The sequence below is a fragment of the Cnephaeus nilssonii genome (genome assembly GCF_951640355.1).
Source record: "Cnephaeus nilssonii genome assembly, chromosome: 14".
Lineage (NCBI taxonomy): Eukaryota > Metazoa > Chordata > Mammalia > Chiroptera > Vespertilionidae > Cnephaeus > Cnephaeus nilssonii.
In genome coordinates this window covers 12,770,663-12,793,276 of record NC_137085.1, presented here as the reverse complement: position 1 = coordinate 12,793,276, position 22,614 = coordinate 12,770,663, and positions in this window count along the sequence as shown.

The window sequence follows — 22,614 nt, the reverse complement described above, 5'->3', positions numbered from 1 at the left end:
GGTTTTCTGTATTAACTACAAGATCAAGGGATAACTGCAAGTAATTTGGTAATGGGCTGTAATTACCCTTCCATCTATAGCATGGGGGATAAGGGTGATGCATGAATCAAACACTGTTACTAAATACTTTCACACATCATCAGTGCTTTCTCTTTATCATTGAACTTTAACGCACTCCAAAAAGCCATCACAAAATAATCACCTTGAATATCAGGTTAAACAGTAGAGAAGGTATTTTATTTTCACCTTTTTTCTTTTTATTATCTGACAGAGAAGTGGTCTTTCTGAAGCTATTGTAACCAGGGTTATAGTTCCTGGTCTGCCAAGAACTAGCTGTGTGACGAGTTTAAAATTACTGACCTCCTTAGTCACTCAGTTTCCTAAGTCTTTATACAGGGATGTTAACATTTGTAAGGATCTCTTTAAACGGTGTCAGAAATGACTGCTTTTTATTTATTTGGAAATATTTAAGACAGTGTTTTCTCAGTTTCTTTTTATTTTGAAATGTTTTCAAAATTACAGAAAAGTTGCAGAACAATGAGTCCCCTTTCCCTGAATCATTTGAGGATAAGTTGTAGACATGTCCCATTACCCCCTGAGTACTTTGGCATGTTTTCCTATCAACCTGGTGTTACCCTACGTAGTCATGGGATGGCTATAAACATTAGGAAATTGCCACTGATACTGTCTATTCACTGCTGTCTAAGCCACAGAACAGGTCTGATTTCTGCCAGTTGCCCCAGAGATGTTCTCTGTAGCAAAAAATTCAATCTAGAATCATGTGTTACACTTAGTCCATGTATCCCTCTAAGTCTCCTTCAATTTGGAACAATTCGTCAGACTTTCCTTGACTTTTATAACCTCGATACTTTTGAAGATTAAAAGCAGTTTAATAAAATGTTTTCTAAAATGTCCCTCAATTTGGATTTTCTGGTATTTTCTCATATTTAGATTCAAATTACACATTTTGGGGCAGAGAAATATGACATAAATGATGTGTGTTTTTTATTGCACCCGATTGAGTGGTACACAATTCCCATTTGAAACATTACTGGTAATGTTAATCTCTTGATTAAGGTATTTTCTGCCAACATTTTCCCCCCACAGTTATTCCATTTCTCTTTGAAGTAAATAAGTAATTTGTGGGGAGATATTTTAAGATATATAAACATCCCATTCACCTTCATGCATTTATCTACTAGTTTTAGAATCTATTTATTTTTTATTTGCCTGGTTTAATTATTACTTGCATGGCTGAAATAGTGTTTTTAGAAATTCCATCTTTTTTTGGAATTTATTACTTGGCATTTTACTGTAATGAGATACTTTTTCTTCTCATTTGTTTACTCATTTAAGTTATATCTGTATAAACTCGTGGATTTCTATTTCATACACAGTGTTATAATTTATTATTATTTGTATTTCTTTAAATTACCTTAGACTTGACTAGTAGCATCTCCTTGAAGATGGATTCTCCATTTTTAAAAAAATGTTCCCATGATTCTCTGAGTCCTACTTTGCTATTGGCACAATAAGATGTTCTAGATTTATCTTGTACATCTCTTGCCAAGCTTTGGTATCAACCACTTTTTCAAAGATCCCTGGTCCCTTTTAAGGAGAATAGTATTTTGAAACCAACACCTGGCTACAAGTTGTGGTTTCTTTGCTGGATGATGTGATATTCCACACAGATTCCAGCTGCTCAGAGAGTGCTGCCCCGCAGAGTCCTTGGCTTTCACATACTTTCAGGGATCCCTTCAACTAAGAAGTCTATCTGGCCCGAGGTACCTCTGCAATAAGGGACATTTATTACAGGTTTGGGCTCCTTGTTTCAAATCAGGAATACTCTTAATTGCCATCCCAATTTCAGAGCTTCTTGTGGGGTCAACTGAGGCCTTCATTGGATCTGCGTACCAGCTTAACTTTTTTCTTTCCCAATCCTGCTTCTCCTTTTTTTCTTCCATAAGTGTTTTTCCAAAGCACTCCCTATGAAATGTTCTGTCTCAAAGTCTGCTTTCTGGAGAATATAACCTCTATTACTCTGCCCAGACTCTCTCAAAGGTCAGAACTAATAAATATATGTATACAGTTACTTCTACCTGCATATATATATATTTTTTTTCTTCTATATATATTGAACATCATGAGCATGGTAGGGAGAAAATACCCCCCACCCCCTGAAGAAAATTATCCACACCTCTGGAGCTTGTGAATATGTTAGGTTGGCTGACCTTAAAATAGGGAGGTTAACATGGATTATCCCAGTGGGCCCAATGTAGTAACAAGAATCCTTAAAAATAGAAGAGGGGGACAAAAGAAGGGAATCATGAAACGTGACTACAAAAGGTCAGAATGATGCAGTGTAAAGATTTGACTCACCGATGCTGGCTTTGATGATGGAGTGAAGGGGCCACCAGCCAGGGAATGTGGGTGGCCTCTAGATACTGGAAAAGTCAGGGGAAGGAATTCTCCTTGATAGCCTCCAGAAAGGAATCTAGTCCTGTCAACACCATAATTTTGGCCCTTGAGAACCATGCTGACTTCTTACTTACAGATATGTAAAGTAACAACTTGGTGCCTTTTTGTTTTAGGATTGTTGTTTTTAATGTCTATATTTTTATTTTCAAGAAATAGTCATTGGAACTATGACCAGACAGATAGAAAATACAGTTTTTAACATGTAATTTTAAAATATTGCCATTCAGTTGACACAACGTCTAACTCTTTGTTTTACTATGTTTTTCACCAATGACAGCATCCAATTCAGCAGTACTAAATCTCATTGAACAGTTACATTTTGTACATTCTTAAAGCTATACTAAATTGGTTAGAATATATTGGCTTGCATATTTTGTGGTTTTATTTTTTAAGCAACTAAGCTTGTGGTAATTTGTGACTGCAACACCAGACAACTAATACAGTGCACTTAAACTGATTCCACAATTTCCAATCCAACTCCACAGGATTTGGCTCCTTGCTTTAATTATTATATGTATACCTACATATATATTTTTCCTGTTTTTTTTTCTATGTATTAGAAGAATATATTAGTTTTTCCTTTTCTATATTTGTAACTCCCCTTTCCAGCATTGAGAAAGTTGGCTCCTATTATGTTCAATCTATTTACTTATCTCATCAATCCCAAAGCCACTGGGCACTGCCTTGTGTGGCCACCTTCCTCTCTTGGGCTTTTCTCCTCTCCCTAGACACCACTATTACCCCATACAAGTGTCTTCCTTGCATGGCCCCAACTAATGGCTCCTAAAGCAAATTAAGAAATATGGAAGGAAAGCAGGAAGGAAGGGATAAGGAAGCAGGCAGGAAGGGAGAGCAGAGGCTGAAAGGAAAGAAGAGCAGCCAAGTCAAGATCCATCGTCTGTGCAGAGTATGTGGATGGACCGTGGGTTATCACTGTTTTACATACTCCATCCCCCAAATTTTCTAAAATATCAGTACTTAACATTGGCTTCCCCAGGGTTTACATCCATAGTTTTCATCACTTTCTCAAAAGAGACACCTGAACTCTAATTAAAGTTATAAAGCACTGAGTTTATAACTATTTAGTTAGAAAGTAGAGTGATGACCTCAATGTCCTTCTTAAAATTTATTGACGAGCCTCACGATAGACTGTATCTTTAAAACACTCACAACACAACAACGCTTCTTATTAGCAGTTGTGAAATTTTTACATTATTTATCTCAGTTTCATCTACAATGCCAAGGACCGCCAAAATACCGCCAGGTACCCAGAATCCCCACATGTGGACCCTTTCCAGAGAATGCTATAGGATTCAGAACCCAGTTTTTTCCAGCAAGTGTTAGCAACATTTGCTTCTGCAAGGACCTAGATCAAAGAGAGCCTGAAGGATACGTTTATTGAAGAACAATTTTAATGTGTGTGTGCCTACTCCTCCCAACCCTTCCAACCCCAAACTATGGGTCAACTGTATAAGGAAGTTCCTGCTATTGGTCTTGAAAGTCCCCATGAAAGAAAAAAAAAAACAAACAAACAGGTTTCAGTATCAGGAAGTTGCAGATGACAATGTTCCTGGCCACCAAGGTCTGTGCTTCCACCTCACTCCTCCTTCCCTGAGGCCCACCTTAGAGGGGCCAAAAACCAAAGCCTTCAAGGGGCAGAGGGGATACAGGAAAAAGGAGTTAGTTGAGCACAGTCCCCTGGCCCCACTATAGACATGTGGGATAAAAACTGTATCAGCCTGCAGGATGAGAAGCTCTACATTAGCTAAGAGTTGGCAGCTTTGGGATTATTGCACTGAGCCCTAGATTTTAATCACAGAAACAAGATCATTTCTGCAACTGAAAGTTACCAGAGGACTACTTTATTCTCTAAACATTGGAGGAAAAATACGGTACCTGCTCCAGAATGACACAGGAGCAGCGGGGAAGATATATGTTCACATATTGTACTTAAATGGGCTGTGGAGGAAAAGTAAAGCTGTCTTCTGCTTATTTTGAGGGTCAGCTCCTGTCAAAATGGCTCCTTTTAATCAAATGTGATATTGAAACAGTGGTAGATATTGATCAACTCCTCTTTTTCTATTGCCTGGTGGAAAAAGCTTTTAGAAGCTCATTTATTCTTTTATTTTGTCTTCATCTTACACATGGGTGGGCATGTTAGTTTACCTTTAAATCTGCCATAGAACATTATATATCCTAACAGCTGTTACTCAGGTCTTTAAGAACCCTGCAAGAAGAGGGTTTGAGTAAGTCAATGGTTCCAGGACTTCGAAGGCTAATTACATGTTCATCGACCTTGGGATATTTTAGTAAACTTATTTTTCTTCCTTATTTGAAAACCATTTAAATACTTTTAAAGTTTTAGGGATTGATTTTTTTTTCCAAATTTACTTTCTTTCTAATGGCCGAGGTCCATAAGTGTACGGCTCCTCCCACCTTCCTCCCCAACTATCAAGTTACCTTTTCTATCATGGAAATGCAATGATTATTAGGAGGAAAAACAAATGGGATAAAGATTCTGAAAGTCATAAAAAATCATAAATCCTTTTCAGGGATTATTTGAGTAGTTTCTCTGCCCTTAAGCTTGGTAGTCTTCAATATGCTTCAAGATACAGAATCCAGTCCTTTAATAAACACATATTTATGGACAGATTTCTGTTAAGCATGGTTTTGAGCTAGGGAATCAGTAAAGAACTTTTTCAATTGAAATTATTTTTTTTAATCTAAAGTAATTCCAGAGACCTTGCCATCATGTTTCTTTCATCATCTGACAACTCTTCAAGACTCTTATTGGACTATCCCATTTGTAGGTACTACATATTGTGTCCCAATCCTAGATTCACAGGACATTGCTACTTATTGCCTGTAATTACCTGTTTGTAGGCTTGTTAATGTGTGTGTGTGCGTGTGTGTATACACACATATACACATACATGAATTATACTGTCTATAGCATGGGAAAAGAACATAGGTTAAGGTATTCAGAAATAGGCTTTACTTTAAAAGTGGATGATTAAAGGCAAATTTGCATTTAGAACATTATTTAGAAGTACAGTGGTTGAGATTCCTGACTTGTATATCAGATTTACCTAGGATTAATCTCATCTCTGTTACTCACCAGCTTTATGAACTGACACAAGTAATCTCTTTTCTGTCAGCCTCACTATTCTCATCTGAAAAATGTGAACTATAACCTGCCCCATTGAGTGTTATGAGTTATTAAATGAGAGAATTCACAAGTGCTTAACCTAGTGTCTGGCAAATAGTTTGTGTTCAATAAATGGTACCTTTTTAGTGCCTGCTGGGTGCTCATGATCATAGACCACCTCCCACTATAGCATGAATTCATTTGCTATGACCAGTTTTTTCCAAATGAAGAAATGCAGACTGAGAACATTTAGATGACTGTCTTAATTTATACAGCTAGTAAGTGACAGGATTTTAGAGTTAGGCTCACCTGTAGCCACAGCATGCTGCTAACTCCCTCCCTCTCCCTGGGGCACGTGAGCCCACACCCACAAAAGCACAGGTGAGCTTGGACCTTCCATAGTCCTGTCACATCTTTAAATCAGGGAACCCTGGAATGACAGAGCTGGAAGAGACCATCTGTGGTTCTATTGGAAATGTGATTCTAAATCCTTCACATCCCGTGGAGATTGACAGGTCTAACAGGCATTTGCATGTTTTTTGTATTTCAGTTCTGAGCCTCCCCATTGTATCTTGAAGTGAATAGAGCATGCTCCATTAATGCTAGTTTACAGAAGAGGAAACTTAAGGATTCAGAGTTTTCTCTGGATCTTCTTGGTTCTCAACAGAATGACCTGCTGCAGACCACACATCTGGTAAGTGATAAAGTCTGACTGCAAGGCAATGCCCTTGCATACGCATTATTTAGTATGTGGTTTATGATGCCTCCCATTTATTGACTGCTTCAGAATTTGCTCAACAGTCTCTTGGGGTTTTATGTGCCTCAGCTAATTGAAGTTTTGAAACAGACTTTTGAGGTGTCTATCATTACTCCTTCATTTTCTTGATAGGAAAAAAGTTCTAGAGGATTAAAGTAAATTGCTCCATTTAACAGAAAGAGGTTTCAAAGAAGGCACATGAGCTCACGTGGTCCTACTAAGGAAGTTAATTCTCTAATATTCCACCTCAAAGCCTGAAGACTAAGAGACCAGAGAGTTTCCTCATGGAAGACTTTCATACCAACACCCACGGAAACCAATGCTGCTTCATGCAGGAATTTTTTTCAGGCTCAAGTATGTTGTTCAAGGTCAACAACATTTTGTAGGTTCCTTGTCCTTTCTGTTCAGATTCAAACCATCATCTAATGTGCATGGTAATTGAACTTTCATGAAAAAATGTAATGTACTCATCTCCCTGTCATTGAACCCTTTTCTTCATCCATAACTCAATTAAAGAGGGTTCGGAGCAGTGGAAAATTAAAAACAAAAACAAAAACAAAAAACAACGCATGATTTTCTAAATGCCTAAAGTTTTAGTTTCCTTATTCTCTAGATGTGTGGCACTTAGCAAAATCTTAAAGAAATGATAACTTCCTGTGCAACCTCTCTAGACTGTTGTCTTAAAAGGACCAACAGAGAGGAGGACATTGCTTTTAACATCCACTCATCCTCTAATCCATAGGGTGTACTTGCTGTGTAATGCATGATGGAGCAGAAAGTGTTTAAAGGACAGTGCATTCTGGTGGGAGGATAAATGGGGTCACCATTTCTGGAGGGCCATTTGGCAACATAGATCAAACTAAAAATGTGCAGATCCATTAATGCAGTGACCCTATTATAGAATTAAATTATCAGCAAGAGTTTACATAAGAGGAAGAGACAGAGAGAGAGAGAGAGAGAAATTGAAAAATTGACAAGCTGGAAGCAACCTAAATATTACTCAGATAGGAAACTAGTTTGATAAACCATGACAAATCAATTCAATGGATTGATAAGGTGTGTTGTTTTTTTTAAGAATGATGTAAAGCTATATGTAAATGCAGGAAAAGTTGTTTAAGAATTTTTGATAGGTGGAGACATAGGTTACCAGTAAGTATCTATGTGTATTAATGAATGCAACAAATGTTTATTGAGCATGGCTTTGATGTGATCAGAATTTTTGTCACCAGTATTTTATTGCTCTTTTGTTTTATACACACAGTGAGATAGATATCTAAAAGTCTGTCTGCATAATGATAAAAGTATGGGTTTGGGGAAACGAATTTTACTTTAATTCTATTTTCTTGTCAGTATTGTTTGTATATCTCAGAAGGGAGGGGGGTGAAGATATGGAAAGAGATCAACCAAAGAACTTATATACATATATGTATAGCCAATGGACACAGACAATATTGTGGGGAAGGCCTGGGTTGGGACAGGGGCTGGGAGGAGAGGGGCAAAGAGGGGGGGGGATTGGAGGACATCTATAATACTGTCAACAATTATATATATACACACACATACTTATACAATGTTTGGTGCAGTGCTGGACACGTAATCAACACTCAGCAAGTGGGATAAAATAATTAGCATATTTTCTTTATAATTAGAAAATATTTTGCATAGAGAAAAGGTGAAAGAACAGCTCACTGGTGCACAGGCCCTTTGCCATGATGGCTCTATGGCTCTGCCCCAACAAGGTTGGAAAAGAAGGCAAGGAATAGAAATGCCACTGATGCTTCCGGTTTCTAGGGAAGAAAGGCCCCTGAAGCTTCTCTTCTGCAGGGGTCATCTTATAGGTGCAGAGAGGGAGTTCAGGAAAGGGGGTGCTCATGGTACTCACTGGCAGAGAGGTTCTCTGAGTCAGAGAAGCAGCCGCATTAATAACAGGTAATAATGTTTGCAAAGAGAGGCCAGAGGAGGGCTGTGCCCACAACTGTCCCAGAGCTCAGAGTCCCTCCGTGATGCTGGGCCTTAGCCAGAGCTGAGACCTGCTTGTGTGGCCTCTCCCAGAGGAGATCCCTGTTCCTGACTATTAGGCACGTTACCTACATGGACGGGTCCATCATCCACGCTCTAGGATGGGATTTTCATCTCTGTGTTCAAATCATTTAGAGGAAGAATTTTAGAAAACACCGAAGCTTGAGTAAACAGGTTCTTGATTCAGGTACTCTGGTTTGGTTTGAATTGAGAAGGAGCCTTTGTTAAAAGCCCATTTGGGGATTCTAAACCTACAGCCCACATTGAGAACCAAACGACTGGCTTTAGAGAAGGGGCACCTGCTTTCTTGTCTTATCTTCCATATGGATGGGTTGGGCGGCTTTGGGCATCATATTTAATCTTTCTGAGTTATCGCTTGAAAAACAAAGTGAAAACTGTCTATTTGAAAAAAAACTCATGCAGCTGATGTGAGGATTACATGAGAGAATGTGTATAAAAGTTCCTTATAAAATGCTAAGTGAATAATGTCATTTCATAAGTTTAACAAGCCTTTCCCCTCTGCTAAAATACGTCACTTCATTCAAGGTCAGTATACTAAAGCACTTTTTTCTCAATATGTGGAATGTAAACTGTCAGCATCAAAATCACCTGGGCCCCTTGTGAAAAATGTAGAGTAAAACAGAAATAGAATCTCTGGAAATGGGGCCCAAATCTGCATTTCAAACAGGCCGTCTAGTGTGTCCTTGTGAAATAAGGTTGAGAACCAGCACGAAGTTCTTGCACGGGATGCAGTAGATCGTGGTAATTCTCTGACAAAGGGCAGAGGTTGGCAGCCATTCCACTGCAGCAGCCCTATCAGCGTTTGGTTAATGTTCATCACAGTAGCAGATCAGAAGATAGGAATTTACCCCCAGCCTTTGGCCATGTTAGGATGGATCCTCTTAGGGTGCTGCTGACTTCCTGCGCTGTGACTTGGGTAAAGGATTTATGTCATCACTGTTTGACCCACCACAAAAGGGTGGCTTGCCATTGGTGAAAGGTAACATGAGTTCACGGCACGGTGTTGGTTGCCTTTACATCACTCCCCTGTTACACTGAAGGTGCTCCCTGCAGGCCCTTGTGAGCATGGCTCTGCTCACTCTGCTTTGAGAGGTCTCTAACTCCATGGACTAATCCAGCACCTTGTCCAGCAAAATGCTTTGTCATGTCTGATCTCATTGTCTCTTCTACCTAGAGAAACGCTTACAGTTGGGTTAAAATGTGCTGAGATCTTCCTTAGGAAATATTTAATTCTTAAGTGTTGTAACCTGCAGCAGCACAAACAATCCCCCCAGACAGAGGAAGAGCTTGGGCTATCAGGTCCAATATTCTACTTTCCTTGTACTTGATACAGTTGCCTCGAAGATAGTCGGCTCCAGGGGCACAAGGGAACACACATGGTAGAGAAGGCTGTCAAGTGTGTACTGCTACAGAAATAAGGAGCACCAGGATGGGGAGCTGAAGATTCAGTGTCATGTCTTTATACCCATCACTTACGAGCTAAGTTACTTCTCTCAGCCTCAGTTTATACATCTGTAAAATGGACATAGCAAAACTTTTCAAGCTCCTCTCAAAAACAAAAGATTGGGTAAGATAGAATGAGAAAGTGATAGGATGATGCTTGGCAAACTGCTAACTACTATACAAAGTTCTACAGGATTTTACATGATAGTTGGTCATCCCTGAAATAATCAATGCTTTCCTCCCCACATAACGACCTCTGTAAGGACTCGGTGATTCCTGAAATTTCTTTACACGCAACACAATCCCATCCTGCCATAAACTGAAGTCACAGTTTTGAGTACAAACGACTTGCAGAATGTCCACTCAAGGGGACATAATGTCTCAAAGTAAAAGGAATGTCCACTCAAGGGGACATAATGTCTCAAAGTTCCTGGGCCCCTCCAAGGAGAGTGCAGACGCTCAGGGCCATAATATAAAGCTGACGAAGGAGCAGGAAGGAGTTAAGAGAATTGGGGAGATTTGAGATTTTTGAGTAAAAGCATGTTAAAGATGTTCTTTCGTGGGAGTCAGTTTTAAAATTAAAACTAACCTCTCCCTTCAAAACCTCCTCTGACTTGGGAGGAACCTGACTATGACACAGGAACCCAAGAGAGCCCTGGATGGGGCAGGTAGGACATCTTCTTCCCTGGGGTTACCAGGGGTGGCAATGGCCCAGTGTGGAGGACCAGATTTGTGGCAGGTCAGCCTTTTCACAAGGATACGCTATTTCTCGATAAAAGTATGCTGCCTGACAGACACTAATTCACAGGCTTTTAGTGGCTGACAGACACTTACTTCACATTCAATAAGCTGCTCAGTGCTTGTGAGAGCCATTAAAACAGTGGCAGGAGGCTTGGGCCTCCAGAGAGGGCAAGATGACCTTGGTCCGGGTTGAGGGGAGGAAGAGACAAAGGTAGCATGGAGAGATTCGGAGCTCTACTCTTATAACAACAGAAACAGAATTAAAATAGTCCCAGACCACTGTTTAGCCCCAGAAACCTCTGACCCAGCTAACCTGATCAGGTTTCCACAGGACAGGCTCAGAGATGGCCAGCGTCAGAAAAAGACAAAAAGAGAACCTAGTTTCCTCCCATCTGCTGCAATGTTTTAGAGAGTAAGTGGCCTTTCCTTAGACACTAATATTTCACATATCAATATATTAGATACCAATATATTCAGTGGCATGTTCAGAGTGGAGATGGTGGTATAGGAATACTTCTTGAAATACATCATTTAGCAGATCTGAAATGTCTACAAAAAGTAATTAATTTATCATGCTACATTTTGAATGTACCTTGTGATTTTTAAATGCAAAAAAAAATAGTTTACCTAGCTCTTTCAATTATAGGCAAGTAATAATGGTAGTATTAAAAATGTGTATTAGATGTTAATGTACCAGGCATTGTACTAAGTGCCTCATGTAGATTATCTCCTTTAGCCCTCACAAGAGCTACAGGAAACTGGGTGATTTGTTTTCCTATTTTGCAGAAAATAAAACAAAGACTTAGTGCGGTTAATGCACTTGTTTATGATTATACAGTTAGTGGGAGATGGAGCTGGTATCCAAACTCAATTCACAGGCTCTCAATAATCCTGTAGACGTTTTCAAGACTCTAGCATAAAGAAGCCATAGACCATGGTTATGAACATAAACCTTGGGGGCCAAACAGTCAGCTGTATCAGGGCTTTGCCATTTACGAGCTATGAAACCTTAGGCAAGTTATGGAATCTCTTTGCCTTAGTTTTCTCGTTTGTTAAATGGAGTCATTATTGGCTGTGTCAGAGGGTTGATATGAGGAAAAAAAAGTATATAAAAGTGTAGATAAGTATCTGTTACATAGTTTAGGTAGTATGCACATTTGCTCGTATGACTGCTAAATGCAAAATCAGAAGAAAAAATTTTTAAAGTGACATCTGAATGTGGGCCTCTTCCTTATAATTTAACAAATACATATTAATCTCCTGTAAGCCAGGCATTGCTGTGCCTGCTGGGCAAACAATGATGAAAAACTCTAATATGGCCCCTGATAACAAAAGTATGTGTCCAATCATAAATAAATGAAGCCCACCCAGCTGTCACAAAACATTGTATTTCATAACTATTTTGCAGATGAGGAAATTGAGGCCTAAGGGGCATACCGGCCAAAGGTTACAGAAATAATGAGGGACTGAATCAGAGTTAAAATCTGAGTCTGTATTTTTCTGATTCTGAAAATCTCTGTTCTCATCTGCTCCATTATCCTACATCGTGTGTGTGTGTGTGTGTGTGTGTGTGTGCGCGCGCGCGCGCTAACAGAGAAAATGAGGAAAGAAAACACAACTAGTGGCCAGAATGATACAGAGAACCATACTGACTGCCCAGTGCCTCTTTCCACAACCCAGAACACAGAGCCAATGGCTTTAATGATGTAAAGGTCAGCATGGCTTTACATCACACCTGTGCCAGGATGCCCTCCAGATGGGTTAAACTCCTGAATGGGAATGATGAAGTAATAAGCCTTTCAAAGGTGGATATCTTTATGACCTTAAAATAAGGGAAATCTTCTACAAGTAAGACTCCAAAATCATAAACCACAAAGAAAAACATTGATGGACTTTAATACATGAAAATTAAATATAATTATTTAACAAAGGATGACATAGAGAAAGTTAACAGACAGGTTAACCAACTCAGAGAGAATAATTGCCAGATTCATAGCTGACAAATAATTAATTAGAATTCCCACAAAGGAGCAAGGAAAGGCAATGAAACCCAAAAGAAAAACACACTAATCATTTGAATAGCACATGAGGAAAAGAGTTGAAAGACTACTTCTTTGGAAGAGATGCTCCAACTCAATACTGATCAGAATGACATAAATTACAACAGTAATAAGATTTTACACAACCAGGAAAGCAGTGATTATAAAAAGTGATCCCCCGTGCTTATGATTATAGCTCAAAATGGGAACCTGCATGAACTACTGATGGGACAAGTTAATAAACCACTTTGGGAAAAACGTCCTGTTCCATGTGCCCCCTTTGTTTGTCCATACTCTGAAAAAAACAATTTTGCTCCTAAGAACAGGTCCCAGAAAAGCTTGTACAGGTGTACAAAGAGCGGTGCATTCCATTATACATGGCCCTTCTTTCTCATTTGGTAGCGAACAGTTGGGCACAATCTATGGTCTATTAATAAGAGAGCAGATTCTAAAAATGAAACAAATACATAGATTTATATTATGCATTATACTATACAATGAACTATATATATAGTTTATTCCCCAAAATATGTTAAGGAAAAAAATTATGGAAATGATATTTACAATATAATATGATTTGTCTTAATTTAAATGTCATATAACCACTCTGCAAACCATATATTTTTCAGACTTTCATATAGGTAAATAAATATATGGAAATATATTGGAATGAAACATTTGAATAGAAAATTTATGGGTCCCCCACCAGAAGAGGGAAATAAGATTATAGATGTAAAATGCAGGGGAAGTAATAAAATACACAGTGAATGAACACCATAAATATTAAAGTGCCTATGGCTACCTAAAGTAAAGAGAAAGAAGATGAAAGGAGCCATACATAAAAGTTTTAGCATTTGTTGAGCACTTACTATATGCCTGACTTTGCACTACACTGTCTCTATTATCACGTTTAACTCACACAAAACATTGCAAAGTGAGTATCACAGAGCTATTTTACACAAGGGGAAATTATGTCACCAGGAGGCAAAATTGCCAAAGATTACAAGGACAATGAGAGGTCAATCCAGAATTGATACCTAGGTTGCTGTTTGTCTGAGTCCATATTCTGTGGTCTTATCTCCATTGTCCGGCCTCATGATTATTTCAAGAGAGAATTCTATGTGAAAGTACACAGAAGAGGATAATAAAGTAAAAGCTTAATTCAGGTAGAGTGTTTATGAATTGGTTTAGTTTTGCATTTCCAAGAACTAATCACCTTGTAGAATTCTAGGCAACACAACAAGAGCTAATCTGGACCCTGCTGTGCTCCACTTTGCATAAGGAGTGGTGGCTGGCCTGAGGTCTGCAGGCCCTGGCAGTATGTTTGACACAAGGTAGACACCAAGTCATTATTCTCTAAATGAGAAAATGGCTCAATTAAGAGATGTGCTTAAGTTGAGTCTGAAGTGGAGTGTAAAGTACCTCAATTTGTCAACAATAGGCATGTCTAGACAGAGAAGATTTGAATCAGAAATGAAATGAATGGTTGGTCACAGTTGGTGGAATCACAAAGGGTTTAATTTATTTGGACATTTGAGGAACCATTATAAGCAAATGTCAAGGCAGAATCAGTAGAAAAGTTAGTTGTGGTTTCATTAATGAATAGAATTGAAGACAAGGTCAAATGGCATGGTTGACATCCATCAGCTCCACAGACAGCACAATAGGTCTTACTGAGACAATAGCCTTTGTCAGCTGCATTATTTACTACATGTGACACATTTTCTGCTAGCTTGACCCACAGTGCCATCCCTGGGCACTAAGGAATCCACGTTTATTTTAGTTAAATCTCATTCCTCAGTGTATTTGCATGCTCTTCCTTCTAAGGATACGTAGCCAGTGTTATGCTTTACACTAAGGGTAGGCACACAATTTAGCTTGAGATGCTCCAGGACATGGGTGAGAGCTGTTTGTAGGGAATATCTGAGGATCCTCTTCCTCTTTCTCCTCTAGGGCCTGCCCATTCTATCCCTCATACTAAGTCTGAGGCAGTGGTCCTGGCCCCTAGAATGAAAATTTCATCCACCATTAGTGAGGACAGAAAAACTATTTTCACTAAAGCCAGAGTTTGTAGCAGAAATGCACAGATTCTCATGCAGGCTGTCAAGTTTGTCTCCGTGCTTCCATTCACCTGTCATTACATGGTCAATATGTAATGTTTCCCAACTCAAAGCATGACAGAGGAAAGAAAGAAAAGAAAAATCTTCACGGGAGAGTAAGCAGAGGAATGTCCTCTCACCAGGTAGCATGGAGGTAAGAGGAAAGCAACCCCGAAAGTGGCATGCCTTCAGAGAAAGCACAGGGGCAGAAATAATATGTGGATTCTATTTCTGACATGTCCCATAATGAGCTGGGTGACTTTGGGTTAGTCATTTAACCTCACAGACTTCAGTTTTCTTATCTGTCAAATGGAACTGATGAAAAATCTGTTAAAACGCACAGAACTATTGAGGGGAAATAAGATCATACATATGGAGGCTATTTGGAAAATGTCACACAGCTGCTATTGAAACCCTATAGATTATTATTAATGGCAATCTGTAGCCAGAGAATGTGTACTGTAATTGACAATGGCTTAGAGTTATTATGTCAAGAAAAAAATTTTATTCTCGCCCATGTGGGGATGCAGCAGAAGGAGGAGTGAATGTGTGAACACGAGAAATTTAGGAAATATTTGTTCAAAATGGATATTTTGTCACATAGAGTTTCAATGTGAGAAGAACTAACAGGAGATATCTTTAAGGCCAAGAAAATATATAGAGAAACACTTGGGACATTCAAAAGTGAACTAGATAGCTTCCTGGGGGGGTGTGTGTGTGGGGGGGGATGAGACTGTGGGTGGTGAGAAAGAGAAAACGGAGCACAAGGATATAACATGAGCTCATAATGAGACAGTCTGGGAGGATCTGATGGAAGACTTCTTGCTCTCTTCAAGAGAAGTTTGCCAGGTGTTGTTAATGAGCATCTCAGGTGTGGGTGTATGAAGGATCTCATCCCACATGGCCACCCATGTGTCTTTCATGAAATGACACTGTTTGTGTCAAATGTTGAGAGGATCATGGGGATTAATTAGCAATTCCTCACTTGATGCAGGAATTGTGGGTATGCATTTACTCACTACCTCATAAGCTTTTCCATCCCATGAACATGAAGCCCCTCTTGCTCCACATCTCTTCCTTACACAGAGCCAACCTTGGCAGCTGGGCCGTGTCTGACAAAGGGCTTTATTCTATACATCGGAAATATACTCAGCCCACCTACCGTCATTTTATGAGTCTCTGGTCTCTTCCAGGCACTGTACTAAACAGTAGAAATTTAAAGACGGAAAATGTATCCTTAAATGATTCCTAGATCTAAGATGTAAAAATGATCCTAACAATAGGGAGGGCAGGACTGCACCCTTCCCTGGAGTCCTTCATAATACTTGAAGGCAATATCAGAGGCTTTCCTGGATCTGTTATTCTACCACATATGGTCTACCACTAGCTGTCTACTATTGTTTCCAGTTCTTCTCACGTTCTTTTTTTTTTCTTGACATGACCCAGTTTTCAAAGTCCTTCTTAATATATGGTAGCCAAGATTTTAAAGGTAAATGGCAATTAGTTTCTTTAGAACTTTGCATCCTCCTGAAATAAGAAATATGCTATTAAGAACTTAATGATCCTAAGAAAGGACAAGCTTGGGAACTTACAGATAGCCCAGAGTTTGCTGGCATCATAGTCACACCCTCGACAATAGAAGGCAGTTTTAGAGTTTAGTGATTTGGGAGGCATGGTGTAATGAACTAAACCTCAACCTTATAGCAAAAAAATAAAATAAAATCTGGCTTTGAATCCTGTCTCTATCATTTATTAGCTGTCATATCTTGCCCATAATACCACTCTCTGAGTATGATTGGTCATATTTAAAATAGGGATATTATCTACCTATTTCATAGAATACTGAGAAGAAAAAAATGCAAACAAAATGAGATCATATCGATGTAACTGCTTCATAAACAATAAAATGTAATGCAAATGTAATATGGCATTGCCGTTCCTATAATCAAATGCGTTGACACAGAACAAAATGTTCCTTTCTGTAATTACCTGAGTTCCATAAATGTGTGTCATATTCTCACAAATTAAAATCCCAGCAGTGGTAATAGCGACCATTTTTTGACGTTTTATTATGTGCCAGGCACTGCAAGGTGTTTTATAGAGATTATCCCATTTGGTTCTTGAGATACAGACAATGCTATGCTTTTCCAAAACCTGCTTCATTTTCCTTCTGGGCACAAGCAAAACTACAGTTCCCAGCTTTCCCTGTGGTTAACCAGGGCCTTGTGATGAAACACTGCCCTGCTCAGGTTTGCCCACACAACCCTGCATGACTTCAGGGAGAAGATGCTGCATGGTCTTCACTCTGTCTGGTTCCCCAACGGCTGCATGGATGTAAATGCTCAGGTCACTGTCTGGTGCCATACACTGAACTTAACTGAAGATGGCAGTTCCTCTGTTGGCCGTTGGTTTCAAAAAATGCTCTGGGTTTGGGCCTCCTCTCCCAAAGCCTCATTCATGCTCACCTGACATGTTGGGATGTCTGTGAATAGGAAATAAGCTTTTTGTTGTGTTATGTGACTGAAGTTTTGGAACTGGTCACTGTAGAAGCTAGCATTCATTATGCTGCCTCTTAGAGCTCTTTAAAATCTTTACTCTTTTGCCACAATGAGGAAAAAATGTTCACTTACTAAGCAAGGGCTTGCTGTTCATCGTGCATAGAGGCCAACACCATGTCACCGGCTTTTGAGAAAAGAAAAAAAGCTTTATTGTGAGACTAACTAGCAAGGAGGCGAAGGCAGAGCTCAAATTCCTGATGTAGGTTTGCTGCAAGATTTAAGAGGTTACAGGGAACAAGCTGGTATGGGGCAGGGCTATGGGGGGCAGGTCTCCACAGGAGGGCTGTGAGACTTGGCCACTTACAGTAAGATATGGGTATTCCTCAACAACAGACACTTCACTTCTGAAAGGATTCTGGCACTTAGCTTCCAGTCATGTCCCAGTCCTTTGGTTTCATAGCGGTGGCAAACTTTGGCTCTGGGTGCAGCTAGAGTTCAAGGCTCTCTCCTCTGCACATGTTTGGGGTTTTGTTCTGTTGTTTCTGGAAAACATCTTAGTCCATATCTTGTTACAAACAAGATAGGCCAGTTTGAGCTGGTTCTATGATTACCATGTTCTAAATAAGAACACATCCTACAGTGCACATTTCTCCAAAGAGTACATACAAATGGCCAAGAGATATGTGAAAAAATGCTCAACATTGCTAATCAGCAGAGAGATGCAAATTAAAACAACAGTGAGGTACCACCTCAGGCCTGTCAGAATGGCTACCATTAACAAATCAACAAACAATAAGTGATGGGGAGGATGTGGGGGAAAAGGAACCCTAGTCCACTGCTGGTGGGAATGCAGACTGGTAACCACTATGGAAAACAGTGTGGCGTTTCCTCAGATCATTAAATATGGAACTGCCATTTGACCCAGTGATCCCATCTCTAGGGATATGTCATCAGAAACCTGAAACATGAATCAGAAAGAATGTATGCACCCCTAGGCTCATGGCAGTGCTATTCATAATACCTAATATCTAGAAATAACCCAAGTGTCCATTAGTAGACGAGTAGATAAAAAAGCTGCGGTACATTTACACCATAGAAAACTTTGCAACAAGGATCTCTTACCCTTTAAGACAGCATGGATGGACATGGAGAGTATTATGCTAAGTGAAATAAGCCAGTCAGAGAAAGACAAGTATTACATGATCTCACTTATATGTGAAATATAATGAACAAAATAAACTGACAAACAAAATAGATCCAGAGACATGGAAGCATGGAATAGACTAATGTATCACAGCGGGAAGGGGGTGGGGATGGAAATATATTAACCAATGGACTTATATGCATATATGCATAACCCATGGACACAGACAATAGTGAGCTAGGACTACAGGGGAGGCAAGTGTGAGGTGGAGGTAGTCAAAGGGGGGAAAAGAGGACATATGTGATACTTTGAACAATAAAAATACATTTAAAAAATAGTGTGAGACACTATAGTGTGGCTCGTAATGATGGGTCTCAAGGGCCAGTGAGTTACTTTCTGATCAGCTTGTGAAGATACCAGATCAGTATGGCTTCACATTAATACATCTCATTTCTTTATCCTTTAGCCAACACAATAAAGTTGGTGTCTCATGAACCTTCAATCCAGGAGATTAAACAAAAAAGTTCAGAGAAAACACATAAGGAAGTGAAATGTTTAAAGGGAGGTCAGACAGTCTTAGTGATTTCCATTTTCTCTAAGCCACTATAAGAAAGAAAATTACTACCAATTAAATGCAATAAATCACATTTAACCCTAATAGGGACATAAAAGGGGTTACTTCCTTTATTTCTTCCAGATGAAACCTTGAGTTTCAACAAGTTGAAGGCTATTTTGTAATTTCACATGGTGCAGCCTGATTCTAATGAAGTTCTTCGGTCATAAAGTCTTCAGTTGGTCCAATTATTATTCTTTTGATGGTTTATTATTATGCATTTGCCAGTACCAACTAGTAACAGAACTGTTTGTTGTAAAGGATAGTGGTTAAGGACAGAGTTTGTAAGGATTGGGATGAAAATCTGGCTGTTATTAACCAGCTGTAAAAACCTGGGCAGTTCAGTGAACTTCTTTGGACTTCACTTTCCTCAAGTGTGTGGTGGGGGTTTTGTTTAGAACTAATTGAGTTAATGTGTTAAAACACTTAAACTGTGAATTTCCCCTAGTATAAATGCTGAAAAATGCAACTATTTGTATCTTTGTTATTAGTATTCCAGTCAGTATCCCATTGAAAGCTTTTTGATACCAAAGATTTGCATTTTCCTGACAAGGACTTTAGGATTAATCATGGATACTTTTCTTTCTCTGGATGTAGTTCATTCATATAGTATAGATTTATCAAGCACATGCTAAGTTTCATGTTAAATATCAGGGATAAAATGCAATTAAAGTATACTTTCACCCATCAAACCTCATTGAAATGACACATCATTGGTTGCATCTATCAACAAAAAGGGACAGTGAAAAAAATAACAACACAAAAAAAGTCACAAACCCAACTCAGCACATTTCTTAAAAATATAAAAGTTCCTTTCTATAAAATGCAATTTAAAACCCTAATGAGAGGAGACTTCTGGTTTCAACTCCAATGTGTAAAGAGCTTGAAAGTCAACAGACAAGGAGAAAATTCTGAGATGTCCTAAATTAAGTCACTGCAGCCAGGAGGAGGTTGGAAGGAAGAGACAGGAGAGGTTAATCACTTAACAACTGCAGGGCAAAGCCAACAAAGACTGCTTACATTCCTGAACGTATGTTGGAATTTTGAATTAAGTTCCTGGTGGCTCTTTCTCTGATTAGCTAAAGCGAATAGCTGAGTAGCTGACTACCGGCACCAACAATCCCCAGGTACCTCTGCTGCTTGCTTGCACTGGAACTTTCCAAGCTGTTGCCCAGCACCAATCCGAAGTAGGAAACACATCTTCCTTACAGACTGTGCAGCTATCCCAGGACTGGGATCACATCACCTCCTCACCCCCTTTATCTATAGCCAATGGACATTCTTCAAAACAACTAACCTCATACTTTGCCAAACTGTGTGTAAAAGAACCCATCAACTGCAGGACAGTGGACACGCTGGTCTTTTCCACCATGCCCCAGGACCTGGTCCTTTGTGGCTAACATTTGGCTCAATAAACCTTTCCTTTAGAAAAGCTTTTGGCCATGGAAGTTTGGTTTAACATAACACTATTATTCTTACACGAGAATCCTGGACAAACTGGAAATCAAAGACTTTGTTGGGGGGGATCAGCAAGAGGGGAGGTTGCAGGGTAAGCCTCCACACTGAAATCTGCAGAGACTGTATCTATGTGCTGAGAGAAGAATAACTAAGCTCTGCTTACCTGGGGCCACAAACTGGTGGGAACACATAAGTAGTCATTTTGATGAGCTCTGGAGACTTTTTGATGAGAAACTTCTGGTTCCTGTAGTCTTAGGGGCATACGCACACATTCGGGGTTCTTCCTTGTGAGCCCCATCAGGTTCTTGGGGTGAAAATGTGAGAAGGAGTCCCTTAAGACTTTGGCAGAGGGAGAGGAAGATTAATCACTTTGAAATGCACTCATAGCTTTCTCCACAGCAAAGACCCACTTTGTGGGAAGACAAGGTTTCGTGAGAGCTTTATTGTAGTTGGGGGAAAAGGATTCCTCCTGTTGCCAGTGGAAATGTGTCCCTTTCACGGAATCGTAAGGGAAGTTCCAGGGACTCATGTATGGGAGGATAAAGTTTAGTGGTAAGCTTTGTTGTAGAACCATAATCAAGTGATATCATTGTCATAATCTCTTTACTATTGAACAGGAAAGGAGTAAAAGGAAGACTAGATAATATAGGCATGCTGTTTATACAGCTTTGCTAATTTAACATTCTCCAAGTCTCTTCACACTGATTGCTGGGGGCGGGGGGAAGATTGTGGGTTCACTTTCTGGTCAAAGTACATACCTAGGTTGTGGATTTGATCCCTGGTCCCGCACATACGAGAGGCAACCAATCCATGTTTCTCTCTGGCATCCATGTTTCTCTCTCTCTTTGTCTCTCTCTGTCTCTCTCTCTTCTTCCCCCTTCTCTCTCTCAAATCAATAAACATATCCTTGAGTGAGGATGAAAAAAAAAGTAAATTAAAAAAGGGGGAAATGTTAAGTGAATTTCACAAGGTCTTATATTTATGTATCAGGTATATTCAAATGGGACCTAACTCCCATAGATGTGTTTATTAGTCCAGTGCCTTCAATGTTAAGGAAGAATCATTTTGGCTTGTCTGGAATACAGAGTAGATTTATAAGACATATGGATAGAGATGATGTGTGTGTGTGTGTGTGTGTGTGTGTGTGTGTGTGTGTGTGTGTGTATGCATAGGAGTATTCAGTATACATACACACACATATAAAAAACAGTAGGAAAAGGAGGCATAAGAGTACCATTTTGCATTGGCCTATTTTAATTTGACTCACCTCCTAATTTCTTTTATACCCTGAACAGAAGTTATTCCCAGAGCTAATTCATACATACACTGTTTAGCACATGCCATCTGCTTCTGAAACCTGTGGCTGCACACAACACGTGTCCTGCAAGGTAACTAGGTTCTCATATCATCCTAAAATAAAACCAGATCCTGCCTTTTCTTAGAGGGGGGAAAAAAAAGAAAGAATTAACCATAATCCTTTCATACAGCCATTTCCTCCAGCTCATGAAAGGCATACAAGGTGTATTCTCACAGTAACCCCATCAATGTATTCTCCTGAATGTTTATTGACTTGTACAAAGGATATGGAACCTCCAATATAAAAATAATCAAGTCTGAATTAAGGGGGAAACCCCTAGTTATAGAAAAAGTTTAAAGAAAAGCATTATTTTGAAGTGTATTCAAAACTAATAAATCTGTATAGTATAAATTTACTGATTAAAATAGCTATAGTTTTCCATCTCATTTTCTGGATTTTTTTTGTTTTGAGATCTTAGATAATTCACTTGCCATCTCTAAGATATTAATTTCTCTCATCTTTACAGAGATGGAGTTACAATCCTCTGAATATTGTCATCATTGCTAGTAATGAATGCATGTGACACACTTACGCTATATATGTCAGCCAATTATAATTTTATATTATTAAAGTTATAGAAAAAATTCAATAGAAGTTTATAAATAAACCATTGTAATTGCTATAATTCACAAAGCAAATGAAGAGTGAACAGGGGGGAACATTGCAAAACAGAGAGCATCAAGTTAAAGTGTGGGTAAACAGGAAAAGAGCATCCCTCCTTCATCGTGCTGGGCATGTGCTCGATATTACAGCAGGGGCTTCAAATACATTATGGTAACTAGTCCTCTTTTGTAACCCT